Below are 12,139 nucleotides of genomic sequence, written 5' to 3'. Positions count from 1 at the left end.
TGCCAAGACTACTGCCACTGCTTTCCCTGCCAGCTCGGGACCCCAGCACCCTGGCTTGCTGAGCCAGACACATCCGTCTGCTCCAATATAGACCCAGTGTCTGAATTACTTGCCCCACAGCTGCAAACTTAACTGAGCAGCTTAAACTTAAAGCAGCTCACAGAAATGTTTTTGTCTTTAACACTCAGATGCCCAACTCCCAATGGGGTCTAAACCCAAACAAATCCATTTCACCCTGTATAAAGCTTATACAAGGTAAACTCATAAATTGTTTGCCCTCTATAACACTGATAGAGATGCACAGCTGTTTGGGCCCCCCCAGGTATTAAGTAAAATGTGATTTTTATTAAATACAGAAAGTAGGATTTAAGTGGTTCCAAGTAATAGTAGACAGAACAAAGTGAATTAACAAGTAAAATAAAATGCGCAAATCTATGTCTAATCGAACTGAATACAGATAAAATCCTCACCAGTTCCAGAATGCCCCCTTTTACAGACTAATCTCCCTTTAGTCTGGGTCCAGCAATCACTCACACCCCTTGAGTCACTGTCCTTTGTTCCAGTTTCTTTCAGGTATCTTTGGGGGTGGAGAGGCTCCTTCTTTAGCCAGCTGAAGACCAAATGGAGGGGTCTCCCATGGGTTTAAATAGACTTTCTCTTCTGAGTGAAGACCCCCTCCTCTCTCCTATGCAAAGTCCAGCCCAAGATGGAGTTTTAGAGTCACCTGGGCAAGTCGCATGTCCATGCATGACTCAGTTTTTACAGGCAGAAGCCATTGCCCACATGGTATCTTGAATGTCTCCAGGAAGACTTCTTATGTGGATTGGAGCATTCCAAGATGAATTGTTCCTTAAGTGCTTCCTGATTGGGCACTTAAGTTTGCGAATTCCTTTCTCCAGGAACTGACCAAATGCTCTACTCAGGTTATTTAGAAATCAAGTCAGTACACAGCCAATATTCATAACTTTGAGTACAAAAATGATACATGCATACAAATAGGATTAATAGATTCAGTAGATCATAACCTTTACATAGATATGTTACATATCATATGTAGCACAGAATAGATTCCAGTTGTCATATATATTCATAAGCATATTTCCATAAAGCCTAATGGAGGGTGCCATCACATCCACAATTGGATTGGTTTGGCTTACCATGTGCAGACAAAACACTTGTTAAATTTGAATACAAGGTTAAGAATAAAAATTCCTACAAAGAATACTGTCTTTAGCGCAAACCCTATTCAAAGCCAGGATGTTCAGAGTTACGGTTAAATATATAATACCTCAAATATCTGAAAGTATGAAAGTTCACAGTTAAAGTACCCAAACTAACTTGTGTCTGCTCCCTCAACAATTACTGCTGCCCAACTTTCCTGGGTATTTTTGTTTTGTTTTTTTTTAAATAGTGGCTTTGCAATATACCTAATTTTTGAGGAAATGTTTCTGAGAATTATAAGAACTTGTCTACCTAAAGTCTTAAACTTTAAACAGCCATGGTATTTGTACAGCTGGCAAATGAGATGGAATAGTGAACTGTGCTCCACAGACCTTGGTCTATAATTGGTTTCATGTCCTCATTGATGTCAGATATGTGTCTAATGGCACTTGCATTTTTGGTACTTGGAATCATTGGGCTTTATTCTAAGAGGTACCAAATGCCTTCGATACCGCACAAGACTCAGCATTTAAAAAGGGAACAGGGACTAATTGCCTTAATATGCTGTTTGACACACCAGGAATTTATTTTTTCCTATGGAACATATATAATTGTAAAAAAGGCTAGAGTTGTCAGCTCTAGCAAATGTGTGACTAAGAAGGTGATGATCATATAGTGTTCATAGTCATTGATAATATGAAACTTCGTAATGGATACATAAGTGTCATAAACAGATAGTTAAGGGTTAATGTCTCTTTTACCTGTAAAGGGTTAACAAACAGGGAACCAAACACATGACCAGGGGATCAATCAGGAGACAAGATACTTTCAAATCTCGGTGGAGGGAAGCCTTTGTGTTTTGGGGGGTTTTGCTTTGTTCTCTCTGGGCTCTGAGAGTGACCATACATACCTACAGGCTCTCTAACCTTCTATTCCAATTTTGTAAGTATAAAGGTAGAAAGGCGGTATAGACTTTTTTATTTGTTTTCCTTTATGTGCAAATGTGTATTTGGCTGGAAGTATTTTAAATTGTATTTCTATTGGAGGAGGCTGTTTCTCCAATTTCTTAAGCTGACCCTGTAACTTTTTACCATCTAAATTGCAGAGATAGACCTTTTACTTTTTTCTTTCTTTTTATTAAAAATTTTGCTTTTAAGACCTGTCTGATTTTTTCCCCCCTTGTTGAGGCTCAGGGGAATTGAGTCTGTACTTAACAGGGAAGGAGAAGGGAGGGGAAGGGTGGAATCCCTTTGTTTTAGATTCACAGAGCGTGAATCTGTCTGTCTCTCCAGGAGACCTAATTTCTCTGTATTGTGATTCAAGGGGGTTGAATCATAGTAATCTTCCAGGGTAACCCAGGGAGGGGAAAGCTGACAAAGGCAACTGTGAGGAAAGGGGTTTACTTTCCTTGTGTTAAGATCCAGGGGGTCTGGGTCTTGGGGGTCCCCAGGGAAGGTTTTGGGGGGACCAGAGCGTATCAGGCACTCGAATTCCTGATTGGTGGCAGCTTATCAGATCTAAGCAGGTAATTAAGCTTAGGGGAATTCATGCTAGTACCCCAACTTCTGGACTCTAAGGTTCAGATTGGGGAAAGATACTATGACATGGTGGCAGTGTGTGGGAAAGATGGAAAGCAAAAGGCAGTAGGAATATTATTTTTCTTTTTCTCTGCTAGCTGCTTGTAAGCAGAGAGAAGCAAGTTTTAAAACTACAGCCAGAGAATTTTATTTTCCTTGTTCCCTTCTGGTTGTGCAGAGATTGCCTAAGGGCACACACATTAAGGTTTAACAAGGGTCTTTTGTTAAACAATAGGATTCCAGCTGTGAGTCAGCTACACCAGCAGAACACAATTGCATATCAAAGGGTTTTCTTTTGTTTTAATTTAAATGCGAAAGATTAGGCAGAAGAAGTTAAAAAAGGCACTGTTGCTAGGCAACCCCAAGCAGGCAGCAGAGGAACAGCAGTTCAGGCAGTAAACCAGCAGAGGTCGCCCCAACCCAAAAAACACAAACAGGCTACCCTCCACCTAGATTTGAAAGTATCTTGTCTCCTGATTGGTCCCCTGGTCATGTGTTTGGTTCCCTGTTTGTTAACCCTTTACAGGTAAAAGAGACATTAACCCTTAACTATCTGTTTATGACAATAAGGTAGTATGAATTTCTCAGAACATTGCTGCAGGGACAGTTAAATTAGTTTAGGGGATCTTAGGTGCAGGGCCGTCCAGAGTGGGGGACAAGTGTGGCAATTTGCCACAGGCCCCGCCATGAGAATATAGTATCCTATAGTATTGCAACTTTTTTTTTAATGGAAGGGGCCCCCAAAATTGCTTTGCCCTGGGGCCCCTGAATCTTTCAGGCAGCCCTGCTTAGGTGTGAATGTTCCTACTTTTCAGTGTTTGAGTTTCTTACATATAGCCTTAAATCTGACTTCCCTATTTTTTTTTAATTTTTGGGGTGGGGGTTGGTTTGGTTAGTTGGGGGGTTTTCAGGGGGGTGTTTCTTTGGGATTGTGTGTTGCTACCTACAATGCTCAAATTACTGATATCGCCTTCAGTTCACTCCTACACTCTATTTCACCTGTTAAACTCATTCCTACCATTCTCCCCCATTCAGTTCTGCAAGTCCAACCCATCTCCACTCATTTTGCCCATCTCTACTCCTGTGCCTCTAGCACGAGTACTGATCCAAACTTGTAATGTCAGTTTTCATGTCCTTTATCTGGAAGAGGTGAAATCTAATTTTCCTGTATGCGGTGTGACTCTGGGCTAATAGTATGTGCCAACCTGTTAAGCATAAACAAAATCCTAAATTGGTTGCCACCAACCCATTGGATTCCACTCTCACTGGCTTTTCCAGCGCATCATTTGAAAGTGCTCATTTTATTGCTCACCATTCTTTTTCTGTTAGTTATTTAATTCCTATGGTTTTGTGGGTTTTTTGTATTTTGTTTAGCTTCACTGAAAAGCAGAAGAGTTAATCTAATATTCTCAAAGTCTGGCCTGTGTCTCAAACCTTTGTTTCCAGGTTTCATGAAGGACTTCAAGGGTTCCCAGAGATACTATTTCATTATTTTTGTTTTGAAGTAGTCATAGACCCTGATCCTGAAAGTTACTCTGTGAACAGAACTTCATGAGACTGCAAGAGTCCACTGGCATGGAAAAACAATGAGGAGTCCTTGTGGCACCTTAGACACTAACAAATTTATTTGGGCATAAGCTTTTGTGGGCTAAAATCCACTTCATCAGATGCATGGAGTGAAAAATACAGTAGGCAGGTATAAATATACAGCACATGAAAAAATGGGAGTTGCCTTACCAACTCACAGAACCATGATTTTCCTGGTGCTCTAAAAATATTGACATTGAGTCATTCTTAAACATATCTCTGCTCTAGCACAATTGCAGGCTGTTTGCCAGAGCTGCTATTTTTTCTTTTTTTTTTCTTCCTTTAGTAGATTTTCTATGTCCTTCATCATCATAGCAGCTGAACACCTCACAAACATTCATGACCAAAATTTTCCAAAATAGGTGCCAAGTGTTAAACTGTACAAACCATAATTAGGCACCTAAGAAAGTTGCATGGTATTTCCAAAGTGCTCAGCACTTTGGACATTTCTCATTAACTAATTAATTTACCCCCAGTGGTATTATAAAGTTAGAGGGAAGTATCCCCATTTTATAGATGTGGAGCCGAAGCACATAGGATATTCAATCCCTTCACTTTTGGAAAGTGTTACCCATAGAGATTAAGTGACTTGCTTAAGGTCACACAGGAAGCATATTGTGAAACAGGGAATCTTGCACAGTTGTTCTGAGTCTTAATTCAGTCTCTTGGCCACAGACTGGAGAAAAGAAACCTTCACTTGTCAAGTTTTAGATTCAAAGCCATTCTAATTCTCTCTTACAGCTAGCTAAAAACTTTTAAAAGGGAAGATTACAGCTCCTGGCCCCCTCCCCTCTTATTTGCTGTCCTGCAACATTCCTGTGGCAACCACAGCAATTGCTTACTTTAAAAAGTAATAGCAGTTCAGCTCATTCTCTCATAGCTTTACTTCCCCTCTCTCTCTCTCCTGCACACACACACCCTCCTCCCGCGCACACACCTCCATTCATTGCATGTGCTTTTCTGCCATCTGGTATCTTTCACACCCAGCCATGTTTTTCACCTGTCTTGTCTCCTGGCAGCTGCTTCCTTACTGCCTGATCCTGTTTGGATATCCTGGCGACATTGGCCAGTTAGTTCATGGCTCCTGGATGTTCCTTTTCACCTGCCAGCTCTAGTCATGTTGACAAGAAATGGCAATGGCTGCAGGTGGCTGGCTAACCCCTGGTAGGAGGGGGGACTACACTATCCCAACCTCCAGTAGGGCAGGGAACGGCTCCCTCTGTGTTGGCAGGGGCATCCTTCTCACAGCACACTCCCCTACTGATGGGGGGAAGAGAGTGAACACTGCAAGTCTTTCTATATTTTTAATCTCAGGGCTCCCTGAAATGGGGGGAAGGTGTATCTTTTAAGGGTGCAGGGGAGGGCACAGAAGCTGATCCTGGCAAAGTAGAGGAAGTCTTGCTGCCACTCTCCCTGAAGAAAAGGTTAGAAATATTGTCATGGATCTGCCTCAATGTGTAAGGTGAATACGTTGGATTTTTTATTAAACGGGAGTGGGGGACACAAGGGAAACAAGACAAATCATAGATATGAGGGGGTTTGGATTATTTGATCAAAATTTGCCATGACTAAGTTCTGAATTTTGCTACCCTATTAATTATTCCTTGTTCCTTGCACAGCCCTAGAGCAGGCTTTCCGTCACTCTTCTGCATAGGTGGATTGATAATTAGAGCTGGTTAAAATCATTTATATTTTTAAACAAAAAAATACCTTTTTGAATTATACTGAAATTTTTTTGTAAACTTTCCTGATATTTTCATATTTTTTATTAAACAGCTCTAAAATTTTTCATTTAAATCAGTTGGAATCATTTTGAATAGCTTAGTCAATTCACTGATTTTTGTTTTGTTTTTTTTTGTTTGGCACAAGATTTCCCTTCTTCTTTATAAGAACATAAAAATAGACCTACTGGGTCAGACCAAAGGGCCATCTAGCCCACTATCCTGTCTTCCAAGAAGTTTCCAGTGCCAAGTGCCCCAGAGGGAATGATGATTACCTGTTCTGTTCAAGTGATCTATCTTGTTGCTCATTCCCAACTTCTGGCAAATAGAGACTAGGAACACCATCTCTGCCCATCCTGGCTAATAGCTACTGATCGACCTATCCTCCATGAATTTATCTAGTTCTTTTTTGAACCCTGCTATGGGCTTGGCCTTCACAACTTCCTCTGACAAGATGTTCCACAGGTTGACTGTGCGTTATGTGAAAAAATACTTCTGTTTGTTTTAAACACCTCCCCTGCACTTGGTGACCCTTAGCTCTTGTTTTATGAGAAGTAGTAAACACTTCCTTATCTACTTTCTCTACACCAATCATGATTTTATAGACCTCAATCATATCTTCCCCTAGCCGTCTTTTCCAAGCTGAAAAGTCCCAGTTTTATTAATCTCCCCTCTCCTCATATGGAAGCCATTCCATACCCCTAATCATTTTTGTTGCCCTTTTCTGAACTTTTTCCAATTCCAATATATCTTTTTTGAGAGGGGGCAACCACATCTGCACACAGTATTCGAGATGTGGGCGTATCATGGATTTATATAGAGGCAACATATTTTCTGTCCTATTAGCTATCCCTTTCTTAATTATTCCCAGCATTCTGATTGCTTTTTTGACTGCCACTGCATATTGAGTGGATATTTTCAGAGTACTATCCACAATGAGTCCAATATCTCTTTCTTGAGTGGTAATAGCTAATTTAAACCTCATCATTTTATGTGTATAGTTGGGATTATGCTTTCCAATATGCATTACTTTGCATTTATCAACCTTAAATTTCATCTGCCATTTTGTTGGTCAGACACCCAGTTTTGAGAGATCCTTTTGTAGCTCTTTGCCGTCTGCCTGGGTCTTAACTATCTTTAGTAATTTTGTATCATCTGCAAATTTTGCCACCTCACTGTTTATCCCTTTTTCCAAATAATTTATGAATACGCTGAATAGGATTGGTCCCAGAACAGACGCCTGGGGGACACCACTATATACCTTTCTCCATTCTGAAAACTGACCATTTATACCTACCCTTTGTTTCCTATCTTTTAACCAGTTACCAATTCATGAGAGCACCTTCCCTCTTATCCCATGGCAGCTTACTTTGCATAAGAGCCTTTGGTGAGGGACCTTGTCAAAGGCTTTCTGAAAATCTAAGTACACTATACCTCTTGATCCACATGCTTGTTGACCGCTCCCCCCCCAAAGAATTCTAGTAGATTGGTAAGGCATGATTTCCCGTTACTAAAACAATATTGACTCTTTCTCAACAAATTTTGTTCATCTATATGTCTGACAATATTGTTCTTTCTTATAGTTTTAGCCAGTTTGCCGGTACTGAAGTCAGGCTTACAGCTAGTAGTTCTACAATTTCACATTTGAATTCCTTCAGAGCTTTTGGGTGAATACCATCTGGTCCTGGTGACTTATTGCTGTTTAATTTATCAATTTGTTCCAAACCCACCTCTAACGATACCTCAGTCTGGGACAGTTCCTCACATCTGTCACCTAAAAAGAATGGCTCAGGTTTGGGAATCTCCCTCACATCCTCAGCCATGAAGACCAATGCAAAGAATTCATTTAGTTTCTCCGCAGTGGCTTTATGATTCTTGAGTGCTCCTTTAGCACCTCAATCATCCAGTGGCCCCACTGGTTGTTTAGCAGACTTCCTGCTTCTGATGTACTTTTTAAAAAAAAAAATTGCTATTACTTTTTGAGTCTTTGGCTAACTGTTCCTCAAATACTATCACCTCTGTTGTTTTTTCTTCTCTGAATTAATTGATTTATTTAAATATTTATTGTCAAGCCCTTCCAGGATCATTATGGATATAGACCTTCACATTTGTGAAAATTAGGTATAAATCCTCTTTTAAACAGGGGGGACCAGAGATGCTGGTGTGTTCTGTCCTGGGGCTTTTGGTTGGTTGGTTTTGTTTTTTTTGCACATCCTGTTTCTCTTTTTCACTTGACCGGTCTAGTCAGGATTCAATATGTTATGTAATCTATGCCATGTAATGAGGTGAAACAAGATCGGGATACAAAATCAAGGAGACATTTTACCACCTGAACACTCTAGAGAGGCGATCTGGTTACTTAAACTTCTTCTGAAGGGCATCTTAAAGACTAACAGATTTATTTGGGCATAAGCTTTCGTGGATAAAAAAAAAACCCACTTCTTCAGATGCATGGAGTGAAAATTACAAATACAGGCATAAATATATATTGGCACATGAAGAGAAGCAAGTTATCTTACAAGTGGAGGACCAATGTTGAAAGCCAATTCAGTCAGGGTGGATGTGGTCCACTTCCAATAATTGGTGAGGCGGTGCCATCAAGAGAGGGAAAATTGCATTTGTAGTGAGCCAGCCACTCCCAGTTCCTATTCAAGCCCAAATTGATGGTATTAACTTTGCAAATGAATTGTAGCTCAGCAGTTTCTCTTTGAATTCTGTTTTTGAAGTTTCTTGTTGTTGAAGAAAGGCTACTTTTAAATCTGTAATTGAGTGTCCAGGGAGACTGAAGTGTTCTCCTACTGGCTTTTGCATGTTACCATTCCTGATGTCTGATTTTGTGTCCATTTATTCTTTTTACGTAGAGACTGTTCAATTTGGCCAATGTACATGGCAGAGGGGTGTTGTTGGCACATGATGTCATAATCAGATTAGTAGATGTGCAAGTGAATGAGCCCCTGATGGTGTGTCTGGTGTGGTTGGGTGCTATGATGGTGTTCCTAGAGTAGATATGGGGACAGAGACAGCAATGGGGTTTGTTACAGGTATTGGTTCCTGGGTTAGTTTTCTGTGGTGTGATGTGTGGTTGCTGGTGCGTATTTGCTTCATGTTGGGGGGCTGTCTGTAAGCAATGATTGACCTGCCTTCCAAGGCCTGTGGTGGGGGGGGGGATCATTTTCCAGGATAGGTTGTAGATCGTTGATGATGCGCTGGAGAGGTTTTAGCTGGGGCTGTACGTGATGGCCAGTGGTTTTCTGTTTTCCTTGTTGGGCCTGTCCTTTAGCAGGTGACTTCTGGGTATCCATCTCGGTCTATCAATCTGTTTCCTCATTTCCCCAGGCGGGTATTGTAGTTTTAAGACTGTTTGATAGAGATCTTGTAGGTTGTATCTTAGGGTTTGCTGTAGACAATGGATCATGTGATGTATCCTGGACGGAAGCTGGAGGCATGTAGGTAAGTATAGACATCAGTAGATTTCCCAAATAGGGTGGTGTTTGGGACCATCATTTATTTGCACTATAGTTATCCAGGAAGAGGATCTCTTGTGTGGACTGATCCAGGATGAGGTTGATGGTAGGGTGGAAATTGTTGAAATCCGGGTGAAATTCTTGGGGAGCAGATAGAATACACCTGGTCAGGGCTCTAGGGGTGTGTCTGTGTAGATTTGTTTCCATGCTGTAGCAGGGAGTTTCTTGAGCAGGTGGTGTAGTTTTCTTTTGGTGGTACTCAGTAGAATTGGAGAATAGTGGCCTGTAGAATGTGGTGTTGGAGATTGTCTCACAGCCACCTGTTCTGTCCTCCAGATGGTCGACATGCAGACTGGACTTCTACATAGAGTGCTTCCGCAGGCGTGCACAGGCTGAAGTTGTGAACAAACAGCATCACTTTCCCATAACCTCAGGTGTACAGAATACAATGCCATTCACAGCCTCAGAAACAACTCTGACATTATAATCAAAAGGGCTGACAACAGAGATGCTGTAGTCATGAACATGTCAGATTATGGACAGGAGGCTGCCAGACAACTCTCCTCCACCACAGGCCACTTTCCTCAATCCTACTGAGGGGTACCAAAAGCAGGGCCGGCTCTAGCCATTTTCCCACCCTAAGCACAGTGGCACGCTGCAGGGGGTGCTCTGCCGCACGCCGGTCCCGCAGTTCCGGTGGATCTCCCGCAGACGTGGCTGCGGAGGGTCCACTGGTCTCGCGGCTCCGGTGGATCTCCAGCAGACGTACCTGCAGAGGGTCTGCTGGTCCCGTGGCTTCGGTGGACCTCTCGCAGGTATGCCTGCAGATGCTCCACCGGAGCTGTGGCACCTGCGGAAGGTCCACCGGATCCCATGTGCCGCCCTCCCGGCAACTGGCAGAGCGCCCCCAGTGGCATGCCGCCCAAGCGTGCTGGGGCCTGGAGCCGACCCTGACCAAAAGAAATGATGCCATCTGCTCAAGAGACAAGGTGGGTGAGATAATATCAGGGCCGTCCTTAGGATTTATGGGGCCCTACGCAGTATTATTAAACTGGTGCCCCTATGCCGGATGGCAGCCCAAGCTCACAGCCTGGTGGGGAGGGGGAGGAGGGACTTGACAGCAAAGGATAATGAGATGCCCGGCCTGCCTCATGGTGGCGGAGAGTCACAGTTCCCCGCAGAAACTTCCATGCCCTCTCCTCCTGCAGAATGGACATGAAGAAAGTACCTAATTAAAAGCACTAAAATTTGGGAATAAAAAATGTCAGTCACAGGTGTTTTGATATGCCCTGAAGTTTGTCAGAGATTTATTTGCAAAAACTTCATAGTAAGGGTGAGTCAGCTGTCCTGCTGAATACAACATTACATATAATGGAATACATGACGCAGCTCTTCTCTGTTTTACATTTTCTTAATCAGTATTTCTAAGCTGAATTTAAATTTTAAACGTACTCAAATCTTAAGTCAGCATTCCAGATTACTACATATTCAACTCACTGAAACGAAGACATTCTTTTAAATTAATCAGAGAGGTTTAGTGTGTTCATAACAATGTTCTTTGCTTTTAGAAAAAGGGAACAGTAATTTACTTTGTGTGATCTCCATAACAAGGGACATGGTTATGAAATTTCACCAAGTTTAAAAAAATATGTTTCCAAAGATTTTAGGTATAACAAGGATTTTGTCTTACTAAGGTACTGATTTTGCTGGAGGGTTCTTTTAAAACTAGTTCGTCAGATAGTCAGAAGTAAAGAAAGGGAAACTCTTTGTCCAGCTATCTGGAAGGGAAGGACTGTTGTCCCTTTAAGGGCTCTCTTCAGTGGGGAGCGGGGGGAGAAGTGGTGAAGGGATGGACAGAAAGGACACAGGAAGACTTGGAAGCACTTTTTTTTTAAACTATAGTAATTAAAATGTGTATTTTAGATAAGGGACGTCTTTTGAAGGATTTATTTAAAAAACTGTATGTCTGAAGATCCATGCATTTAAGGCTAAAGATGATTGTGCATCTAAAACTCTATGCAAGCATTTTTTAGAAATGTGATTTTATAATCTTCACCAGCTCACTAATGAAATATTTTTAAAGCAAACTTTAAACTAAGGTCCTGTAGACTGACATGTTCTGTGTAAATATTACATTAAGGCACAACTGTTTTTGTCAGTAAAGTCAGAAACTGACAGTATAAAAATTTATTTGGGTGTAAGCTTTAGTGGACATCTGATGAAATGGGTTCTAGTCCACAAAAGCTTATGTCCAAATAATTTGTTAGTCTTTGAGGTGACACAAGGACTCGTCCTTGTTTTTGCTGATACAGACTAACAGGACTACCACTCTAAAACCTGTCAGTATATACCTTGGGGTTGGCAAATGCCTGTTAAATAGCTTTATTACCCCTTGAATGTCTCTTTAACAGTTTCAATGTTGTGCTAATAGGTCTGGCAGGCTGGAGGTTTTTTCACTTTTAACTACTAGATTCCCTCCCAAGGAAGACTCACCAGGCTAGAGCAGCCATCTGTGGGAGCCTGCAGGAAGGGTCAGAACAGGGATAGGAAAACAAGAGGGTGGACACTGAGACCCAGTGGTGCCCCAAATTTTCAGGTGCCCTACGCAGCTGCCTATGTTGCCTATGCC

Source organism: Gopherus evgoodei, chromosome 1 (assembly GCF_007399415.2).
Source record: "Gopherus evgoodei ecotype Sinaloan lineage chromosome 1, rGopEvg1_v1.p, whole genome shotgun sequence".
In the NCBI taxonomy this organism is placed as follows: Eukaryota; Metazoa; Chordata; order Testudines; family Testudinidae; genus Gopherus; species Gopherus evgoodei.
The sequence above is the reverse complement of the archived record's forward strand: the minus strand, read 5'-3'. Positions refer to the sequence as shown.